General features: G+C 36.6%; 1 protein-coding gene across 22 annotated transcripts in view; it reads right to left on the reverse strand.

Annotated features, from left to right (window-relative positions):
* SLITRK4 (SLIT and NTRK like family member 4) overlaps positions 1–23355 on the reverse strand; it is a 242968-nt gene that overhangs the window by 51972 nt on the left and 167641 nt on the right. The window contains exon 3 of one of the 22 annotated variants that reach the window (XR_013939064.1): positions 345–2196. The exons of 20 other annotated variants lie outside the window; for them this stretch is intronic. The gene's annotated coding sequence lies outside the window, so the exon portion shown is untranslated. Of the gene's footprint in view, positions 1–344; positions 2197–23355 lie in introns of those variants that run through there. One more of the 22 variants, XR_013939065.1, reaches the window with a different exon arrangement.

Below are 23355 nucleotides of genomic sequence, written 5' to 3' on the forward strand. Positions count from 1 at the left end.
CCATTTTCTTAATTGTAATAATAGGGATCCCTTAGTTACTGATCTCATTTGGATTACAAAAATCCTCATTCTAAGGCCACTTTCCATCTCCACCCTGACATCCTTTTCTTCTGTTCTAGTCTTTAAAACCATTCTCAATATTTATAACTAGCTGCTAATACAGTTGCATCCATCCATTCTTGCTTAAAGGCAGCCAGTGAACTAGTATTTTTTTCCTGTCCCCGTTTACCGTTAATTACAAAATTCCATTTCTATAGGCTAAATCATTCATAATAGCACTGAACCAAGGTCCATTCAATTTGCAGAGCTGCACGCAGCCATTTTATTATTTTTACTAGTGCAATTATTTTCTTTCATCTACACAGTGAACCAAGGTTAAAGTCAATGATATACAATTTGCTTCTACTCCAGTTTAATAAGGTCAAATGCATAATGATTCTGTGGTATATTATCATAAATTCATTTTCCACAATAAAGTTAAACTGATTGGGATAATGCAGCATACAAGTTTTGCACACTGATTCATATCTTAGATCAGTCTTTGTGGTCAAGTTTAGTCTGTATTGTTTGTTGTGTTCATATCTACCACATACTCTCAGAGAATCAATATAGGGGTCAGTTAGTTATTACAAAGTATTTTAAGAGCATGATCAGAACTCAACTCGAAAATAAGGTGTTATCATACAAAATCAACAAAATTAAGCAAATCACAGTACAATTACAATCTCATTTCAATGTAATTGCACATGGTAATACCTTTGTAACTAAAAGAATCATGATGTTTCTTTGTGGAATCTAGCTTTCTAAAGAATGTATAGCTTTTCTTTAACATTTATTATGGAGTATAACATGGAAATCACTTCCAGCAACATAGAACATAAAACACAGCAATCACTTCTTTCTGGGAAACTGAAACTTAGCAGTTTCAGCAATTAAAACAAAATCAGTGCCAGCACTCTACAGCTAGAAAAGCAGTACTTAACAATATCTTCTTTTAGTCTGAACACAATATCCTAGACATAGAAATATATTGTGTTATTAACTTGCGTGCACACAATAGCGTACGCTGTCACAGGAGTTGTCATGGTGAGTGCAATGAATGCATATGAACAAATATTAGACACCTAAGGCCATTCACTGCTATTATCCATGATGAAGTACCTATTGATGCTGAACTAATCAAATCATTACATTGGCTGAATATTCTTAACCCTTTAATTTTGCAAACAGAAGACGGCCTTGTGTTTTCATACTGAGTACTCTTTGATTGTGCTAATTTGTTTCTTGGACTGTTCTCTTGTCCACGACAGATCTTCATCAATATCAGTGTTGGATCCACTATTAACCATAATATTTATACAATGTTAATAGAAAAAAAAATATAGACTAAATCTGCTTTTTTGATCAGGAAACAAGCTTCCAATAATACCAATAATATTGCCTTCATATCTGTTTCCTACCACCTCCAAACAAACCTCCTGGATTTTTAGAAAGATGCGTACTTGAGCTGAATAAATACAAATTTCATGGATAAATAAATGAGATTTAATATATTATTTTAAAATGTAGTAGTTGCTGTACATTACCTTACACTGTAATGAACCATGTTTATTACAATTTTCAGCATTTTATTATTAGTTTTTAAGACATTAAAATACTAAACACCGTGGGCTTCTTGTGAAAAGTTAAATTGCTTCATTAGGAAAATAAAGCAAGCTGATTTTTTTCTTTGGTAAGAAGCAAGATTCCGAACTGACAATCAGGCAAAACAAACCAGAATGAATGAACATAATATATATTTTCCATCTTACTATATCATAGCGATATTTTCCCAAGAAATGTTCACCGAACTTTAATACAACATTCTTTTCTTTTGAGTCTTGAGGGCTTACAAAGCTTGCTTATTTATTTATTTTTTCTTTTGAAATTCTTCTAAAATATCAAATCATGTGAAAGAATACTCCCCACCCCAATTCCAAGGCAACCTCCAGGCTTTCAGTATATCTAGTGCAACTTCACAGAAAAAAAAAAAAAAAAGACTAAAATATATTCTGCTTGAGTAGCCATGCAAGGGAAACAGAACAATGTTGCAGACCATTTTTAGGAGTATATTGTAATTTCTCAGAAGTCTATGTTCTTTCAGAGCAGATTTGCATCATTCTCTGTAGTTAATTTCTGCAAGAAATTCTTATATACCTGTAAGAAACAAAGAATTGGAGTTGCTGATATAGCTAAAGAATGCTCTATATATTTAGATTCAGCCTAACTTGCTCTTTTAGGCGTCCTTAGCCAGAATGTTCAAGTGACTAAGAAGGTAATGAACGTTTTTGCACTTGCTCTAAATAATAAAGCTGAGGAACTGGAAAGACTTAAAACAGTGGAAAATCCTTATGATATGTGCAAAATAAGTACAAACCAAAGTGACTAACCTTTGTTTCTTTTTCCTATTGCAAGTAAAATACCTGGACTTGGAAGAGCCTCTTCTTTTTAAATTATGCTATAATCCACCAAACTCCTCTCACATTGATTTATCAGCATATGGCATCGCTGCACTACTTGTCTTTACAGTCCATAGTTTAGACAAGAAATGTGTGTTTCCAGGCTGAGGAAAGAGGCAGCAGTCATCACAAGAGTCTGAATCAGCAGAAGATATCCAAGGTTATCTGGGCTACAGAAGCCCAGAAGGAGTCTTAAACCAATCCTGCTGTAGATAATCTTTCCTTTGGTAGGTCTTGGAACTTTTAACACACAGCAATGACAAGTATGTTCAGGTAGGATTCCAAATACAGAGACAGTATAGCATAATGGTCTTTAAAAAAATCTAATCATATCATTTTGTCTAAATTCAAAGTTCTGATGACAAGGTTCCATAATGACAAACAAGTAGTTCTGACGGGACCAACCCCAACTTCAGCTAGTGGCTAGCTTTCTGCCTCATATTAAACAGCCTCTTATGTTCTGCTTACTGATACATAACTAGCTCTAATTCTGAAGATCTCTAGCTGCATGATAAATTATAACACTCCTCAAATGGAAATGCATAAGCAGACAGCACCATAATAGATAAAAATATGACAGGGACACAGTGTAATTTTCTCAAGACATCACACCATCTTAAATCAGATCTTCTATTCTCCTTTCCCAGAAGGCTCTTAAACAATTTGGTAATTATTTTCTTCCCAGAAGCATATGGTAATACTGGCTGCTAATATAGCTATGGTCATATTTGTGGGGAATTAACATACTAATTACAAGAATTTTCTTAGAGAAACAATACATGTTTTTAATTGTTATGGTTGTGTTTCTTCTGCTTTTATTGAAACCGTAAACAAACAGTAAATAAATGGCACAGAAAATGTGGCATTGAATGCAAAGTGTATTAAAGGTAACCTCAGAAAATTAGAGCCAATCAAGTACAGAAGTGAATAAAGAGGTGTTCTCAACACACATCATGTTGCAAGGCTTCATGCTGATGCCAGAAGATACAGGACCGAGAGCAGATCAAGTTGCTGAATTTTATAATGAGGTGAAAAAAGGGAGAGAGACACTGAAAACTTGCTGCAAAGCATTTTTAACCAGGTAGCATGCAGCAAGATAGGCACAGAAGACTGGGTGGCAAACAGTCTGCTGGAAGGTAGCTGTGGTCTTTGCAGGGAGACTGCCTGCAGGAGCAAATCACACTGGGGTGCATTTGCAGCCGCAGATGTACAGTAGAGCAGAGCAAACTGCAGATCACAAAGTTCGGGAGCCCTGTTGAGCTTTTCATCTAAACATGCTAACATTCCACTGCAAAAGTATGCCTTCCTACAAGTAGGTCTTCTTTGCCAGGGATACACTGTGGCCAGCAAAAGAGCTCTTTCAACAGAGCTCCTGCAAAGCTGCCTCAGTGTAACTGAGCACTGTTGTGTTTTCCTTCCCTTTCCTCCCTGTCTTTGATTATTGCCCTGTAGGGGCCATTTAGATTTTTCCTGGTACTGATGACATTTGAGAAAGCACTGCAGTTAGTAGACGTGTAGAATTTCAGAGGAACATTTTCATATGATAAATTACTGTACTATGACGCGGAGAAGAGGTCCCCCCTGAGCTGAAGATGCCATGCACAGCATTGCAGTTCACTGGCAGTGTGTATGCTGGAGGAACGCTTATGCAGGAGTGCCTTCTAAGTGAGGACAGGAGGCTACCAGTCAGTCTATTTCAGCATACTGAAAGCATATAGATATAAGATCTCTGCACATCACTCCTTCACAGGAAAAAGAGCACTTTTGTTCAATGTGAAATTCTAAGATTTTTCTTGGATTATACTATAAAGAAAACTACCTTTAAGGAAAATTATGTCTATTCCCTCTGAGTAAACATGACTCAGGGCAAACTCTAGCCTTGCACAAAAGTCACTGACGTCACTGACATTAAAGCTATGAGTAAAGCATGTAGGATTGAGACTACTGTCAATTGGAGTTAAGTGTCATCCACTAAAGGGATTTATATTTTTGTACCAATTTTTAATGCAAGATGATGAATATTCTAATTAAAAAATATTTTTTACATTTGATTTTATGTACACTGTCATAAAACTTGGCAGACACAAATGGAAGAAAGCACTGCCAATAATATATTTTACAAAAGATCACTGTTCTGTTTGCTGTTGCAATAGGGGATTGACTTTTTTTTTTTTTTTAGAAAAAAAAGTTCCTCACCTCTCACATTTAATTTTTTACCTTTTCTAGCGTAGGATATATGAATACTGAATTTCATATGAACTGAATGTCCTAATCTTATTTTCCCATATGTTCCTGACTTCCAATTATCTTTGTGTATGTTGTGGCATAATTAATTGATGCCTATGGATTTTAGCTGATTGAATTTCCTCATAGATAACTTACTTATACTTTATACTAATACTTTATACTAATATACTAATACTTATACTTTATACTAATTACTTACTGCTAGCATATGATACACCTATAGTACAAGATAAAAAAAAAAAGAAAAATAATGGAGTGCAATACAGGCACAGTGGTTATGGATTGGTTATTAGAAACAGCAGTGCATTTGTGGCCTGATGTTCAACAGCCATTAAGTCCTTTTTGGCTAGGCAATTCTGCACAGTTTGCAGCATTGCTAGGCATCTACACTCCGTTTGTGGGCCAATTACTTTCAGCTCATATATTACTACAAAACCTGTAATCTCAAACTTCCTATACTTTATGGTTCAATGCAAAACAATTTAGTGGTGTTTAGTGGTTACCTATAATTAGACCATGAACTTGGTGCTCTCCATCAGGAATTAAGTGCGTACATATTTTTGAGGACTGGAACTTTTCCTGCATGTAAGAAAGATACATTTTTAATTTCAAATAATCTGTCATAACCAATGTGGTTATGGAAATAACCTGAAATGCATTTAAACTGCTACAAAACTGCATTTTCTAAAAGAAAAAAAAATCCTATTAAAAAAGAAAAGACAGGTTAAAAATGAAAATAATATGCATATTCCGACAAGCATATTCACTTTAAGTAGCTCCTCCATGAATGACATTGCTTGCAGGGTCAGTTAACAGAGTAAATGAAGTCAGATGATAGCTCAAAATAAGACCTGGGCCTTATGTCATCTTCTAAAAGTCATCAGAAGTATTGTAAGAATCAGTAGTAAGAACAGTCTCCATTTAAAACTTCTCTAGAAGAAATAAAACAATAAAAAAATAGATGCAACTTTTATAGGTCTGCTATTTGCTGTAGAACTTCTGACTAGAGCTGAGTAAATCCATAGGGTGAAGGAGCCTCCTTTTCTAAATAGCATCAACTATATCTTACATGCCTATGGAGAACCTGGTCAACCTTAAATAAAGCAACAGGCACGTGTCACTTAAGGAGAGGGAGCAGCAGCTGCACACATACAGCTGTTCCTCAGTGCCAAACAGGTGTTTCCGCTTTTATTTGCTGCTTGACATTTGCTTCTCTGCTTTCACTCTCTTTCTCGCTTGCAAATCATTACCCCTGCAGTACAAGTTTGATAGGCCACAGGGGAACTATCTGACAAAGAGCAGGTTTATGTTTGGTGGAGGGGGGAATGCTGGCCAGCGTGTATGCCGCAGGCTGTAGCAGGAAAGACTGCAGCATCCTAGCTTACACTTACAAGTTGATTCTCCAGGTGGAGGTGGTGAGACATTGGAGACCAGCTGTACATTGAGGGAGCAGCCCCATGAATCTGCAGGAACAGTGCCTTTGACAGCCACCAACAGCTCTCCTCCCTATCTAATATCCTGTCCAGAGACTCATTGCTAAGAGCTTGTCTGAGACTCTGCACTAGCCTTAACAGCATATTGACATTTTCTGTTGGGGCTGGGGTAAGAGTTTACAGCCAATTACACAAAGCTATTCAAGTATCTAACGGTACCACTCAACACCAAGTGACGTGAAAAGTGACAACAGTCATATGAACCTGAAACTCAAAATCAAGGAAATTCAAATACCTCCCCTTCTTAGACACATGGGAGATGCCATAGTATGTTACCCGAACCCATCACACGCTTGCACATGGAGGAAAAATATCTGGATTTATTTGTAGGTTAAAGACCCACCTCACTAAGAAGAGAGGATCTTCCTAATTCTGCTACACAGAATGTAGCACAATAACAATGCTAAATCATAAAACTACTAGCTCAGAGAAAAGTGTTGAATGAAGACATGAGCTATCAGCAGGCTACATGCTCTTTCATGTCTCCAAAAAATACTCAGAACATAAATAGTGTTAACTGATATTCCTGCTTAATTCACTAGGATAGAATGTGGTTTGTTATTAGGAAATACAACCTCTACTGTACTGCATTTATGCTCTGAATACTTCTTTCCAGGCAGATATGCCCTGCAGTTTCAAAAATCTCACCATCATTCATCTTAGCATCCTTGCTTTACTTTCTGCCCCACAGCTCTGTGCATGGTAGGCAGCCAAATGTATGTTTCTAACTTGAGATCCCATTATTTTCCCCCCATACAGCTTGAGTTTTTGGCAAGACTTCATATTAATCTCATTATTCAGGGTCAAATAGAAAGAAGGCAGCTGATGTGGGGCCTTGTCACTGTGCTTGTTCTTAATCTAACGTGTAAGAATATAATGTTCAAGCCTAGTACGGCCATCTTCTCCTCAGATAGTCTCAAAAGCTCACTGAAGCATGCTTTGCTTTTTCTGGGACCTTGTATCCTGCCTTTAATTAGTCTCTGCTCTTCCAAATGCTACTCTCTTATTTTCACATAGTGTTTGTACAAGCCTGAGCAACATTGTGCATGGGTTTTTAGCTAGGTTTCAAAATTAGCGTGTACAATTTTTTATACTTAAGAATGTCAATAACGAATAGTTACTTTATGCTATGTTCTAGGGTCAACAGTCCAAATATCAATGTGTGACTATTGCTGATTATTTTCTATGTTTCAGAGACTCAGGAGCAATGAGGACTATTGCTAAGTAGTTCCAACTCCTCCCCTCTCCTCTTAGAATTCCTTTGATGCGAGGACGAATCTGCATTTTTTAGCTAAGACATTTGTAAAATATTACCACATTTTCTACATAGCAAGTGACATAACCCAGTCTGAATAACCTTACTGGGCAAACTGCTAGAGACATTAAAAACAAACAAACAAACAAACAAAAAACAGTACTCTGCCCAGCGTCACTGCCAGAGAGAAAGCATGAGTTGAGAGACACTGCGGCTGGAAGATATTCCCTATTCTGAAGTGACAACAGCTTCACAAATATATGCCAGTTCATGGTGCGTGCCCATGTTCTCTCTCATTTTCATAGGCTTTTCTGTTTTAAATGGAATAGAAATTAATTTGATAAGTTTTGGACTTTCCCCTAGTCTTTATATTACAATATGTGCTTTCATTCTAAAATGAGAGAAATGTTACCATTAGATGTGTCTGGAGAAAAATAACTCTGGATAAAACAAACAAACAAACAAAAAGCAACCCTTTGTAGACTTTAATCCATTTCCAGATGTGGAGCATGACATCCCATTGCATCCTATAAGCTAGGCTTCTTGGTTAGAGCATATTTTTTATGATACACCTAGAGCAATTCCTCATTTCTGTCTAAAACACCAGAGAAGGGGCCCTCAATTACAACCCCCATAATGCATAAGCTAAGAAAATACAGCTTACATTTGTTTTGAATCAATTAAAAAGTGTTTTATGCCATTTTGCTATAATGAATCATTCCAATTTAGGCTGAATCACTGCAGAACACTTTGCTAACACTGACATTTTCCAGGAAAAAGCTTTTTCTTTTAACTAGACATAGTTAACCTTACAAGCACAACCCAGTAACATATTCTTCTGCAGGTAGAGAATAGAGCCATCTGGATACATACACATAATAAAATCAATACCAAAGCTTTCGAATAGAAGTAAATTTACGCTTTGGCCTTTCTATTCACAGGTTGTGATTTTCTGGCATTTTTAAAAATATGAAATAGAACAAAAGAGAAAAGAAAGAGAATAGAAATACTATTTTGTAGTTGATCACACAAATGTCCCTTTAATCAAATAATTATATGCATATCAGAAATGGGCTTGACATACTGTTCTTTGTTAACACCACAATAAGAATTTAATAGAATTTATTTATAATAGATGTAAACTGGTCTCTCTCTATATATTTGTTAAATTCCCTTCTCATAGAGAAAGGCAAAAGTACTAAATCAGATCACTACTGAAATGGGTAGACTACACAAAATGCAAGTTCTTAATTTCTTATGGTATAGCTGTGAAAAATAAAGCCATCCTGCAGAAATTGGACAAGTAGAACAATTTTAAATTAAACTTTGATTAAAATATTTGAAGCCAGGTGGATAAAATTAGAGCCTTATGCCCTTCACCAGGGACCTAAATAAGGCTTTTTAAAAACAAAATTATAGGAACTTATAGTTTTCACAGGTTCCAATCAAATTGGAGAAACCTTAGCATCTTGGTTTGCTAAGATTCTTATTTAAGTTCCTTAAACACACAGACCATCTCTATTGTACATCTGAACACCTAACTTACATACTTTTCTTCTTTATTTTTGTAGGTTCTGGCACTTCTACAAGGTGCTTAATGAGTTCAATAGCACAAGATACTTTTGCCTGCTAGCTTAAAGGTCATAACCCCTCTAACGTGACCGATAAACAGATGCAATCACCTTCTACAGACATAAAACTTGGAAATATGCAACATCAGCTTCTGTTATTGCACAATGAGTAAGATGACTCCTTTGACTTCAGTGCATGAACAACTACGACCTATCATGCTAGTAGAATAGGTACAGCAGACAATGAATTGTCTGCAATATAGCTGTAATAAGTAGTAGTTGAAAAGTAGCACTTCCAAACCCATAGTAAGGAATACTTAAGTAATATCATTACCAGAATGAAGACTGAATTTCTCATTCAACTTCATACACATCATGATGATCTTTTCTCATGAAGGAATTTGCATTCTTAACATAAAGATTACTGTTTGGAACAACCATTAAGCAAACAAAAGCTTACAAGTGCCTATGAGTTTTTCTAGTAATATAGACATCTACAGAAGCGAAGCTGAAAGAGACCTTGAAACATGCTCTGGCTGAGGCCCTTGTTCCCCAGGCAGAATCAACTGTAAACATAATTTCTAAGAGATACTGATTAAACTGTTTCTTAAAAGACCATTGGTGGAGATTCCAGACTGTTATTCCAGACCTAATCATCAGAAGCCTTTCCTTACTAACACAAAATCCCTTGTTGCAGCTGCTCTTCAGCTCTCCTTTTCCCACTTCAGTGGACACAAAGAGCAGTTTTATCATCTAGCTCCTGTAGACTCTTGCATAAAAATTTCCTGTCTTCCTTAAGTTCTTTATTATATCAAACCGATGCTTCACCATACCCCAGACCATGAACTATTTAACTTCTTCTAGATTATGAACCATCTGGATACATCTTGCTTGAAGTGGATAATGTCTGACAGTGCAGAAACATCGCCTTAGCCAAGATGCTCCTGGTATTGGAAAACATGTATTTCCTGCATATCTCCAAATATATTTTATGACATTGGTTCATTAGTTTTTTTTTTTCTTTTTTTTTTTCTTTTTTCTTTTTTTTTTTCAACATTATAACTGAACTGAACATTGGTAGTATTCTTTAGAATGCCATTTGGTATTTAAACACTGTTCACTATTACCAACATGGTTTCCAGGACTTGCCTTGTAAAACTCTTTGAATAGTTATGCCTATCATCCCTGTTACACCTTTAAAATTCTGACCTCCATTCATTGACATATTCAAGATATCTAGTTACTGCAAGAGCACAAGATCAGGTAATAGTATGGGGAAACTGCAATTTTTTGTGTAACTTCCAACATCTCATTTTAATTTGAGAAGACAAGTTATGCAGAGGTACTGAAGAAAACCAAATAAGGATTGCAAATATAGGGTTGAAAGATAACACGGGGAGGGTACTCAAAAAGCTGGAGGAGGAAAATGAAGCAATGAATGAACACAATCCCAAGCAAATAGAACAGTGAAGGTTATAAACCTCTGTATTCCCACCACATAAAGCAAACTAGGTCAGAATTTGAATTAAGTTAATTTCAGATAATAAATTAATCTCTATCCAGTTCTGCTGCACACTATAGTTTGCGTGTGCTGCTTTTTTTTTCTCCAATTTGCTACAGCTGGAGTTCCAAAGATGGCTCAAAATATATAAACTTATTTTAAAAATTTCAAGATACTAGAGTTCAAATGCATGAATTTATGGGTTTAAAATCAATATAAATATAGATGAATTGTCTTTTGGGTCACAAATATTGTAAATTTGAAGCTGTTTGGAAGATTCTCTGGAGTTGTCAACAGTCATTTTAAGACTATTTGAATCACAGAATCATCTAGGTTGGAAGAGACCTCCAAGATCACAGAGTCCAACCTCTGACCTAACACTAACAAGTCCTCCACTAAACCATATCACTAAGCTCTACATCTAAACGGTTTTTAAAGACCTCCAGGGATGGTGACTCAACCACTTCCCTGGGCAGCCTATTCCAATGCCTAACAACCCTTTCAGTAAAGAAGTTCTTCCTAATATCCAACCTAAACCTCCCCTGGCACAAATTTAGCCCGTTCCCCCTCATCCTGTCACCAGTCATGTGGGAGAATAGACCAATCCCCACCTCACTACAGCCTCCTTTATGGTACCTGTAGAAGCCCCTGAGCCTCCTCTTCTCCAGGCTGAACAATCCCAGCTCCCTCAGCCGCTCCTCGTAAGACTTGTTCTCCAGACCCCTCACCAGCTTCGTTGCCCTTCTGTGGACTCGCTCGAGCACCTCCATGTCCTTCTTGTAGTGAGGGGCCCAAAACTGAACACAGTACTTGAGGTGCGGCCTCACCAGAGCTGAGTACAGGGGGACAATCACTTCCCTAGCCCTGTTGGCCACGCTGTTTCTTATTCAAGCCAGGATGCTGTTGGCCTTCTTGGCCACCTGAGCACACTGCTGGCTCACATTCAGCCGACTATCAACCAATACTCCCAGGTCCTTCTCTGCCAGGCAGCTTTCTAACCACTCATCTCCGAGCCTGTAGCGCTGATTGGAGTTTTTGTGCCCCGGGTGCAGGACCCAGCACTTGGCCTTGTTGAATTTCATACAGTTGGCCTCAGCCCACTGGTCCAGCCTATCCAGATCTTCCTGCAGAGCCTTCCTACCCTTGAGCAGATCGACACACGCACCTAACTTGGTGTCGTCTGCAAACTTACTGAGGGTGTAATCGATCCCCTCATCCAGATCATCAATAAAGATATTAAAGAGAACTGTCCCCAGTACTGAGCCCTGGGGGACTCCACTAGTGACCAGCCTCCAACTGGATTTAACTCCATTCACCACGACTCTTTGGGCCCAGCTACGCAGCCAGTTTCTAACCCAATGAAGCATACGCCAGTCCAAGCCAAGAACAACCAGTTTCTTGAGGAGAGTGCTGTGGGAAACGGTATCAAAAGCCTTACTGAAGTCAAGGTAGACCACATCCACAGCCTTAACATCAATCATTCGATTGGCATCAGAAGGCAGAAAAATTCAGAGACTATCCACGTTGTTTAAAACAGTATGGTATGGGGCCATTAGTATCCCACACCCTGTTCTGAACAGCCAGCTAACAAACCAGAAGCTTTCTACTTAGAACTGTAAACCTCATTCCTATCTCAAAAATCCTTCCTTACCATTTGCAACAATTATCACGGCAACCAGAAGTATTTTTACCTTATAATTCTGGAGGTGCAAACAAGCCCTTCACATTTTGTGCTTATTTTAACAATGTCACCAGTAACCTTCAATAAAGAATTGACCTTATATTGTATGGTACACGATATTCCTGTTTGTTCAGTCGTAAACCTTTTGGTTCTGGCTTGTCCTTGGAAATCAAACAAAGAATGTAGAATCTCAGAGCCCAAGTGTTTTTGCTGGAACTAGAGTAACTCAATTAAAAAAGTTCTTCTACTAAGATGAATCACCAAAAAGTGAATAATAAGGGTATGATGACTCATTAAAGTGAGTTCTTTGATCTAAGTTAATAACAAGTATATAGTCCAGTATTTACAGAGTGACACAACATGTAATAGAAGCTCTGTAGGTTATACTGAGGTAATTTTTACTTTAAAATTATATGTAAATTGCTTGTACAAAGTTCAAAACAGATAAATAAAATTAGAAGATTATAATAAATTCAGTCTACAACTTCCTTGCGAGGGGGATTGGAGGGGCAGGGGACCTACTCTCCATAAACACCAGTGATAGGACCTGCGGGAACGTTGTTAAGCTGAGGCAGGGGAAGTTTAAGCTGGACATCAGGAAGAGGTTCTTCACCGAGAGGGTGGTTGCACACTGAAACAGGCTCCCCAGTGAAGTAGTCACTGCACCAAGCCTGTCTGAATTTAAGAAGAGATTGGACTGTGCACTTAGTCACATGGTCTAAACTTCTGGGTAAACCTGTGCGGTGCCAGGAGTTGGACTTGATGATCCTTATGGGTCCCTTCCAACTCAGGATATTCTATGATTCTATGATACTGGGGAGATAGGAACCACTTTTTAAATCATTATAAATTATGAAAATCACATTTCCTTCATTTACAAAATCTGTTTTAAAATTTTAAATAAAGCTTTACATACATACATATTTATTCAGATTAAAAAAAAATATCTTTTTTTGTTTGCATTCTTTAATAAATTCAGTCATTGTGAAAGAAATAGCAAGTATTTCCCACCCCAAAACACAGAATCAAACATTTTAATACTTTGGCCAATGGAAGGTGCATTAGCTTGACTCTAAAACAAATGGATGGTAACTTTTTCCCCTGGCTTCCTTTAATATCTGTGGCATGGTGCTTCCTTACCAACTACACAGTAGTTCATGAACATTGGCGTACAACTGTTAGTAGGAAATATCATAAGAAATGTCAAAGAGACATTTTCTTTGCAAAGATACAACTGAAAAAAAAAAAGGATATTTCTACATAATTGCTGTCATTGGATGACTGCCAATTCTTAGGAGAAGATCCATGGGTTTTGGTACTTTCTGTGCTCTTCCACACTGCCTACTACAAGACATACCCACGTTCAAAGCCCTACTAAGTGTAAAAGAGGTTATTGCTAACCATTGCCATCCTAGCTGCTATTATTAAGAACAAAATAACCCTTCTCATTTGCATCCAGAGAGTTTTGGATGAAGCACAAATCTGCATGTGGAAGGAAGCAAGAGGACTTGCCAGTGGCATCTTTCACCACTTTGGGCAGGGACGGGTGCCAGTATGCCCCTGAGCACAGCTAACCCATCAACAGGAGCAGGACAGTGCCAGAATTGCAGAATAATCCTCAGAACATTCAAGAAACAATTTCAGTATATAAAAATCATGGGATCCCAAATGAAATTTCACATTTTTCCACTGACTATATTGAAAAAGTGCCTTGTTGCAAACCTTAGCAATGTGAGTGCATTAATGCTTGATTTGTGTATCATAGAGTTGGTTAAAGATCCAAGTCTGTGCCCTGCTGTCCATATTTCATTGAATTTAATGAGAATTTTGAGACTACAAGGTGTGAAAACGAGGCCTTTAACTGAAGAACTAACAAAGCAAACCCTTAAGGAACAGAATGCTGAGATCTGTACATTGTATTAACAGATATGAAGATATAAAATAATCACTGTGTATTTACCATTTCTGTCTAAAAAAAACCACTCAAATATCATACACAGTGTGATTTAGCTCAGAGGTGACAAGGCTGGAGATACATCTCATGAGTATTGACAACTTCCATGGAACTATGCAGACAGCAACTTTGTGACATTGGACAAACTGGGTGTCAGATAAAATAACTAAACATATAACATCAAAATGCATGTGATCTGGATACTTTAATGTTTTCTCCAGGGTTCTCACATCCAACAGTGGTATGTAAATCTTATTTTGTCAAATTTAAAGTGGATTTTAACTGGATAGATTGTACTAAATGCATTTTAAAATTTTGTTATTATTATTAAGATCAAAGATTAAAAATAAAGCTCAATGACTAGTAAAAACTGTTCCTGTTTTCATGCTGGTTTGATTTACGCATATGCATGTTAAATGATACAGGGGGACTTAAGCACACAAGTCCTATTACTGTTCCAGGAGTTACATATCACAGACTCTGCTTCACAATGTGCCTATAGCTGGAGGTTTGTGCTTGAAATATTTGTATTTTGTTAGGAAGAAAAATACCGTGCTACTCGAACAGAAGACCATCTCAAAGTGAAATTGCTCAAACTAGTTTCACTTCACACTTCTAGTTCATATGAAAGGTTAAAAGCTTTTTAATTTTTCTTTTTTTTCTTTTATGAGCTGTTTTTAAATGAGAATCCTTCCTAACAGACTGCTGCAGGTCTGAATTAATATATGAACAGAACAAAATTCATTTTAATACCTGGATTAATTCAGTCTATTAATACTCTTTTATTTAGTGCTGAACTGCATATTATCTAGTACTGCAGCTTAAAATTTATCCACAAGGACAATGGACTGAAATTTGCTATATTCATATACTTCTTTCTTTTTCTACATTGACAGAAAACCAACATGACTGGCTTAAAAGAGAGAACTGTTGGTACTGGGGGAATTTTCATGTTGTGACTTTGAATCAGTGCCTACTAACATCAGTGAGTTCTTTCTCATTTGCTGTTGCAACAGGCCTAGAAGAACAGGGAGATGAAACAATCCTGCTTTCAAAACTGATCCAGGACTACTTTTGAATCCAAGTAAACTTTATAGTCTCTACAATATTTAGCATATATATTTAACATCTCTACTATGAACTTGTTGAACTAGGAAAATATAAGGTGCTACACACATGATGCAATAGTTCACAGTAAGCAGTACGGATAACACTTTTTTTTTTCCCCCCATTACAAAGAATTAGTACCATGCCTGTCATCAGATACTGTCTGAGCTAAAGGACAGGATATTATTAAAACATTCTAACATAAAAGATTGTCTGATCATATTCCAAATTTAATCTGTATCCATCTATATATTCTTTGCATCTCTTTCATCTTACAGCCCTCTGTAGATTCTCTGTATGGATGAATGTGCTCTATATGAATGACACTGCTATTTAAGTTCATTCAGTCTCCACTGATTTATATGGATCTTTCTTGAGAGAGCAAAGAATATTATATATGCTCCCAAACTATACAGCACAAGAATGTTTTTGTTTGGATTTTCCATACTCTCTAGTAGTAACAGGTACCACTTGTATTGTCTTTGTGTATGACTGAATTTTATACTATTGTTCATTAAATATATTTAGCAGTTATTTTCCTGAAATTGCTAATAAAAGCCTTTAACAGAAAAATAAAGTTCCATAAATTGAATCAAAAATGGAAGGATTTTTTTTTTTTTTAATTTGACAAAGGAATATTTAGGAGCAACCTTTAATGGAAAAAATTTAATGAGAAAGAATATTTAATAAAGATTATAACTTGCTGAAAAATTGTAAATGGCATTCAAACCCCTTTTGTCTGACCAGGTATAAAGAGAACTTTTAATTAAGTTATCTGGAATAAAAGCTACCCCAAAACTGGATCATCAAGACCACCATAAGACCACGTCATTCTGCATTATTAATAACATAATGAAGATTGCTTTTAAATGGAATGAAAAATCGTGCAATATCACAAATTTATTTCAAACTTGTAGCTCTACATTTTTTTTTTTTTGTAGTGCTAAATAAGATTTATTCTTATGCCTGTATAGAAATAGAAAAGATTAAATGCACAGACTGGATGTCCCCAAACCTGCAAAATAGTTACAGGTTACAGTAACATTTACTGTCCTCTCCTGAAAGATGCTATATTTGTGTAAATGCCACACCTTGAAAAGCTAACTTCCAGTGCTAGACACTCAAATGTCCTCCTACAGTGGACAACATCCTATCCCACCAAGGTGAAATACATTTTTCTCTACTGAATCTCTTTGTCTGCTCTCTAGTTATTATCCTTCCAACAAGAATAATTCTTTGTTCCTAAGAACTCTGTTGCAGCCCATGTTGCATGAGGAGATAGTTCTACTTTTTCTGTACATAAATGTACAATTACCTATTTACCCATTTTGAATTTACAGTTGTAGATTATTTGTTATATGTGATGCTTTCAGTTCATGAGGATAAACACAAAGGACAGTACCTGACAGAAATGTAATACTCGGTAGCACATATGCCTTTCCGATTCAGCAGATACTAGTTCTCTTTACCCTTCAGCTTGCATTCCTCTGGACAATACAATAGATTCTTCATTTACCACACATTTTCCCTAGTTATTCATTTCAAATATAGATTCCCTTCCTTTCCCCTACACAAATTTTCCAACTACTAAGGAACATTTAAGCATCTCATTTTGAATGATTTTTACTAGGTAATTTAGCTGAAAACCTCAAATACTGAGGGGAAAGAGAAGGGAACGTAATTCATGTATTGAATTTCTTCTCTGGTTTTCTTGTGAGTTTCCGTATTTGGTCTCTTCACAGAATTCACAAGTTTTTCCCACAGATGAAGCTAAATCTCTAAATTTCTGTTGTGTTTGTTGCATCCCTTTCTTACATATTAGAATCTCTGTGGCCTCTATCAAATCTTCAGGGCATTTCTTTTCTGTATTAACAGATCTCATAAAACTGCTCTTTGCCATTTTTATTTCACCTGTTCCTACCATTAATTCTTTTACAACTGAACAGCACACTTCCTTTGTTTCCACTGCTTAATTATTTTCCTAGATTTTTTTGAGCTTTATATCAATTTAAGAAACATTTCAAATACTATCTTTGTGTTCCTTAATTTCTACCTCTCTGTCAATATGTATCTCACTTTTGATTTAATCCTATTAATACCAACAGAAAATTCATACACTACATGTCATTTCAGATTATTAGAATTAAATGCCTACTATGTGTATTAAGTGTAATCCAAGTGGATACTATGAAGAGAAAGAAGCATTAATTTTACATACAAATAAATAGACAAACAGAAGAATGGCTTTAGATCAGGCTATAAACTAGGAGGTAGAACTTGTAACAGTTCAGAAACATATATTAAAGATGAATGAATGACCTTTCATGCACAGATTCTTCCACACCATTCTAAAAGAATGATTTTCTTTTTTATAATAAGAGCTTGCCTATTTCTTTCATGGTTATTTTTCCCTCTTGTTTGAGGAGACTTTCAGTAAATTCTGATACTGGGGAGTGTGAAAAGGAACAAACCAATTGCCATTGAATAAAGCTTTTTATCTAATTAACCACTGACTGTATTTTCAGGCTGCCCAGAGTCATTTCCTTCCACAATGTCAGCAGCATCATTCTCAGCACACAATGCTCATCAATGCCCAATACACTATAGGTTGCAATAAATGACCCCGGAGTTGCTTTAACACTGAAACGCAGCTGAGTGATTTGATAAAATCAATAGTAATTTACTGCAAATGTTTGTCAGTGCTATGAGCATTATTCTTTTTGCATAAGAGAGAAAAACAAGAAGAAATCCTAAGAAAAAAATAATAAATAAAATAAGCATTTGGTTCCCTCACAAGATTTTACAAGAGCTCCTGGGATTTTTCAGGCAATGCTCATGAGTTTGTCACTATTAATGTATTATCAAGAGAAGCTTTCTAGTATGTGAGAGGGGGCAATCCACAAGGACCCACTGATTCTAATCTGTCACATGGATTCCACAAGCATAGCTGGAATCATTTGGCTCTTGACATTCTCAGTTCCAGCTGCATGTCTTAATTACCAGTATGTGAATATGGTTTTGCTATTCCAGACTCAAGCTGATTGTGAAGCAGCAAGGTGTCAAACAAGAAGTTTGAACATTGTAACTGCATAGATGCATTGCCTACATCTGTTGGCTCCCCAAAACCCGACACTTGCAGTATAGCTTAAGTGACATTGAGAAAATTCATACAAATCCTAAACAGGGTGATGATGAGACCAAAATCCCCCCAAATGGTGAGAAGAAGTCATGTTAAGCCAGTATCCCCTCTGCTATACCTAGTGTTCTCAGAGAGATGCTGATTTCTCTGCCTTTTTTACCTTGTCCTTAAGTGTTATTTCACAACATTGCTTAATACTTTCTTGTAGGGAATATTAAGGGATGTAGAGACCCCTGAAAAATAGGTATGAATCTCAGAGAGACTTTTTGTTGCCTGCACGACTGCTAGCTACCTCCATTTCTAAATGAGGCTGTCTCTCATTAACAGCATGCTATTCCAGTATCTCCCCAAGGTTTGCTTAGCATCTTGAAATCAGCAACATGGTAGCTAAAGAACAACTCATTCCCCTCTGTACAAAACCACACTTCTTGGTAGGCAGTCATTTTATTGTAAGGAGGACAGAAAAAAAATACAGATATATTGCTTTTTTTTTTTTTTTCCTTCCAGTATATCTGAGATACAGGAGCAGCTAAGGAAAAATAAGTAATTCTCAAATTTATATTTAGATAACAAATAACAAGGCTTAAATTTTGATGTTTTCTTATGTACTTAGGTAAACTTCTTTCTAATTTTGCAAATCTATGAATTATATTTTCTAATAAATAAATCATTGTTTTCTTTAGTCATAATAAATACTTTGAGTCACCTTGGATAGTACAGAGCATAAATTCCACTGATTTTTCAGAAGAAAAAAGTTCAACTAAACTATTATTTTTAGGTCAGAGAAAAGTGAAAGAACAGAGTTTTTCTTCCACTAAATTGTGGTTGGTCAGATGAAGGTTGGTGTCATTCAGTAATAAGAAACACAACTGACTGAAGGGCCAGAGCACACTGAAATCCTACAACAGCAGCTATCCACTTTATCAGAATTGGTTTGCTGGAAGGAGGCAGCAATGTTTAAGAGTAAAAATCTTGCAATGAAATTCAACCTCCCTAAAACAGTTTTCAGAACACATACATCCTCCACATTAGGTATGGCTGATAGCCGTTGAACAGCAAGATGAAATAGCTTTTAGTCCGATCTCCAAAAAGACCATCATACCAGTTCCATGTATTGCAGCTGCAGTGATTAGGGAAAAAGAGCTGTAGATCCAGCTGCACCAGCTGTATAAATGTTACTTGGTATTTTTGGGAAATAGATTCACTCCTTCAGCTCTTCTGCTTATACATCTCAAGTCATTGGGATTTATGGCTAAAGTGACTTTAATTCTAGATCTGTGAACTCTTAATGTTGTAGCACATGCTATGGAAACACTGACCACTGACAATTTTATTATTTACACACCTCCCTTAATAAAAAAAAAAGGAATTAAAACAAAAGCAGTAAAAAAAAAACACCTTTGGTCAGAGACCAAAGCACATTCCCAGACCAGAATGCATTATTATGAACAACTCATCCCAACCCTTCAGTGACCTTATTTTGGCACTGTCTGGTCAAGTGGCTCAGATAACATTGACTGCCATATTTAAAGAGGTAGCTCTAAACCCATTAATGCCTTCATCAGTAAAACTCCCTGAGATTTTTGTGCACACAAGAACCAGCAGCCACAATTTTTTCCTCAAAAAAGTAAATCGATAGCAAAGTTACGTGTTTCGGCTTTTTCCTAAATAGCAATATTCTTTTCGGAGGGAGGCATAAGGTACTGTAAGGTATGGAAGAATGTGATTGGGGTCCAAAACTGTTTTCATTTCCTGCCACTATGTGCATCATGTATTTACAGCAGCTGTTTGAAATCTGTGATTACTCTGTGCTCTGTGTATGTATTCAGGAGCTTTTAACAATGCTTTTCCACTATATTTTAGATAAGAATGGATTTGTTTCTCTGCAGTAACCACAATCCTGCTTACTTTGGATTCCCCACCCTTTCTGCTGTTGCAAAAAGTGTATGATCTAATTTTTTTAGGGTCCATTAACATTCACATAAGTGCTTCTTAAACTCCAGAAAGTTAAGCTCACAAGTGTCTTATTCTAACTTTCTTACTCTAGGAGAAATAATCTATCATCTGTATGTTTTTAAAAGTTTCTCTTAAATAAAGAGACTACTGACAGGAAACTAAGAACTGAGACATGAGTCTCTTTCCAAGGTTAGCAGTTATTCTTATGCCCTCTGATAATGTGCAGTGCTTAAGAAGTACTGTGGTTACAATGGAAGATGATTGTCACAGAAAGATTTCATTACAGGAGAATCCACTAGGTAACAAATGCGTGTTTCACTTGGTTTAGATTTAAGCAATCTCTAATTGCTTAGACTTCCTCTCACTAAAACAAAGCTGGCTGATAAACATGCTTTTTAATCAATAAATATTTTGTAAATTTTATTTGGTTTTGTTCTGAATATTGTTGGTAGTAAAGAACAAAGTTGTTTCTGTATGATTTCCTTTCAATTTAACTTCACATGGAACTTCAAGAGGGTATATCCAAATTTCCTAACTGCTCCATTTTGGTTTCATTTCATAAAATCATATTTCAACCAAAGAGATATTGACACAAAAGGTTTTGCTTTTTTGCCAAGACTATTTTTTTCCAAAATAACTCTTTAACTGGGGATCTTCTGACTAGCTCTTGGAACTAGAGCTAGAACTAGAACTGGTGAACTAGAGCTCCCCAACTAGGAGTTAGTACGTCTGACATAGACTCAACTTAATTACACTTGATCCTATAACTTCCATAAATTTGCACAGGTTATACCTGTCATATCTGTTTTGAAAATGAGCACTGATAACTAGAAAACCTGCTGTTATTTAGAAGCATTTCTAAATCATCTAGATTTATCTAAGCAATAAATCACTGCAGATTTGACCACTGATCTAAAAGGCCCCACCTTCTCATCAGCATCTTGCTCCCTTCAGCATAGTCAGAAGAATTGCTCAGACTGACATTCCTCAGCTACAGCAGTGTAAAATCAACAGGGTTAATTTAAGCAGCTTTCTTTGAAAGTTGAAGGTAAGCTTTAACTTGTTTTACAGTGTAACAAGGAGTGCTTGTGTGGTCTACTGTGCAGAATTCAACGGAAGGCAGTAACAAATCACCTAGAGGACACTTCCCCCTTAAACCACCACAGCCATTTCTTCAACTATTGGCAGAACAGAACCTCCACTGAATTTCACCTGTCAGCTGAGCAGTCACCCATTTGCTCCTCTTCGCTTATCTCCTGGTAAGAGATTTTTCTTATCTTTCCAGCTGAACAAACAAGGCAAGGACTGAATCTCTAGCATTTTACTTCTGAGATGATAAGTTCATCCTACTTCCCTTTAAAAAAGCCCAAGCTAATAGTGCATCACCAAAAGAGAAAAAAGTGAAATGAATGTAAGATTGAGGAAACAGTATTTTTACCAAGAAACTGATATTTTTGTTTTGAATGGGAGTTTATTAGCAATACCATCTGGTGCAAAACTGAAATATACACTACTTAAGATTATTTTTTTGAGGAAAAAAAAAAATCCCAACCTCACCAACATGTTTCCCAATGATCAGCTGAACTGGTATTCAAACCATCTAACTTACAGTATAAAAATGTCTTCTCACTGTTCTACCCAAGCAGGATAATAGCAATATCCTTTAAACTCTACAGAAAGAGCACAGCTAAAAAAGGTTTATTAAAGAAATGCAATATAGTAAGTACCGTAAGCACATACCTCCCTGTCTGCCATGGGTAAATGATGTCTAATTATGCCTTTTCATCAGGCTGTTTTCCACAGAACTCCTGTTGCATTTATCATTTTTGAGCTGCCAGAAGCAAGGAATCAAGCTGTGAACTGCTTGTCTTCTGCTTGGGCTGCCAGAAAGGGATACTAGGTGCCTCTTGGCAGTTGCCTCCATCCCTGTTGCTATGGGATAAGAAACAACATCAGAACTGCTTCCCAGCTACACAATAAACCTCTCCCACTGCTTCTTCCCTTCCTCCTGTAATATCATTGCTAATGCCAAAGCTGACCCCTGAGGCTTTGTCTAGAATGCTAAATTAAATGTGCTTGATGTTGGGTTATCCAAATAAAAGCTAATCAAATTAAGCACAAAGACCCTGCAAGGATCATAGAAGTGCAAACAGGTGCAGGAATCCAAGTAACCGAATTAGTGAGGAATAGAGTAAGCCTATACCACAAGGGCTACTCTTATGACTGTCAGAGGAGAATGGCTGTCCCCAGTGAGAAAACCACCAAAGTGACTCAGCTTGAAACTCAGGCAAACGAAGAGGGATTACTCCCTAAAGGGATGTAGGACTCATGAGATGTAGGGAGGAAGAAAATTATTGATGGAGCACAGAAAATTTGGGTATCATACAAAACTTCTTATGAGATGATTAGGGGAAGGGACAAAAAAGAGGAAAGGAAGGGATCAAAACAGACTGAGTTAATTTATAATCATAAATTAAATTTCTCTAACTAAAAGAAATATATCTCTAAAGCAAGAGTTAGAAGTGTGGCTATATATTCCATCAGTTTATTCATATTTCAGAAAAGATGAATTTTTCAGTGGGAGGACAGAAAACGTATACTGAAGCTCTACAGCAGCTTTACTACCTAGAACTTCCTTAGGTTGGAATAGCTAGAGCCCCATCACCTAAACTAATTACACTCTTTACTGGCATATTGTTGGGGATACTTGGTCCATAAAAAAGGGAGAAATTCAAGAAGAGAAGGCTAAGAAAAGTAATGCATTGCAGAAAACTGAGATGGGAATTCAGGTAGGACATCAATCAAATGGAATGACCTCAGAATGCTTTTGTGCTTAGCTCCAAGGATTTAAGAATGAGTGGGAGGAAAGAATTTGAATATTACTTGTTTTTCTAGAAAGAGTGAAATCTGAGAAACACCTACATGAAGACCAAGAGAATTTCTAAGTGGATTT

This window comes from Anser brachyrhynchus (genome assembly GCF_964034855.1).
Source record: "Anser brachyrhynchus genome assembly, chromosome: 13".
Classification (NCBI taxonomy): domain Eukaryota; kingdom Metazoa; phylum Chordata; class Aves; order Anseriformes; family Anatidae; genus Anser; species Anser brachyrhynchus.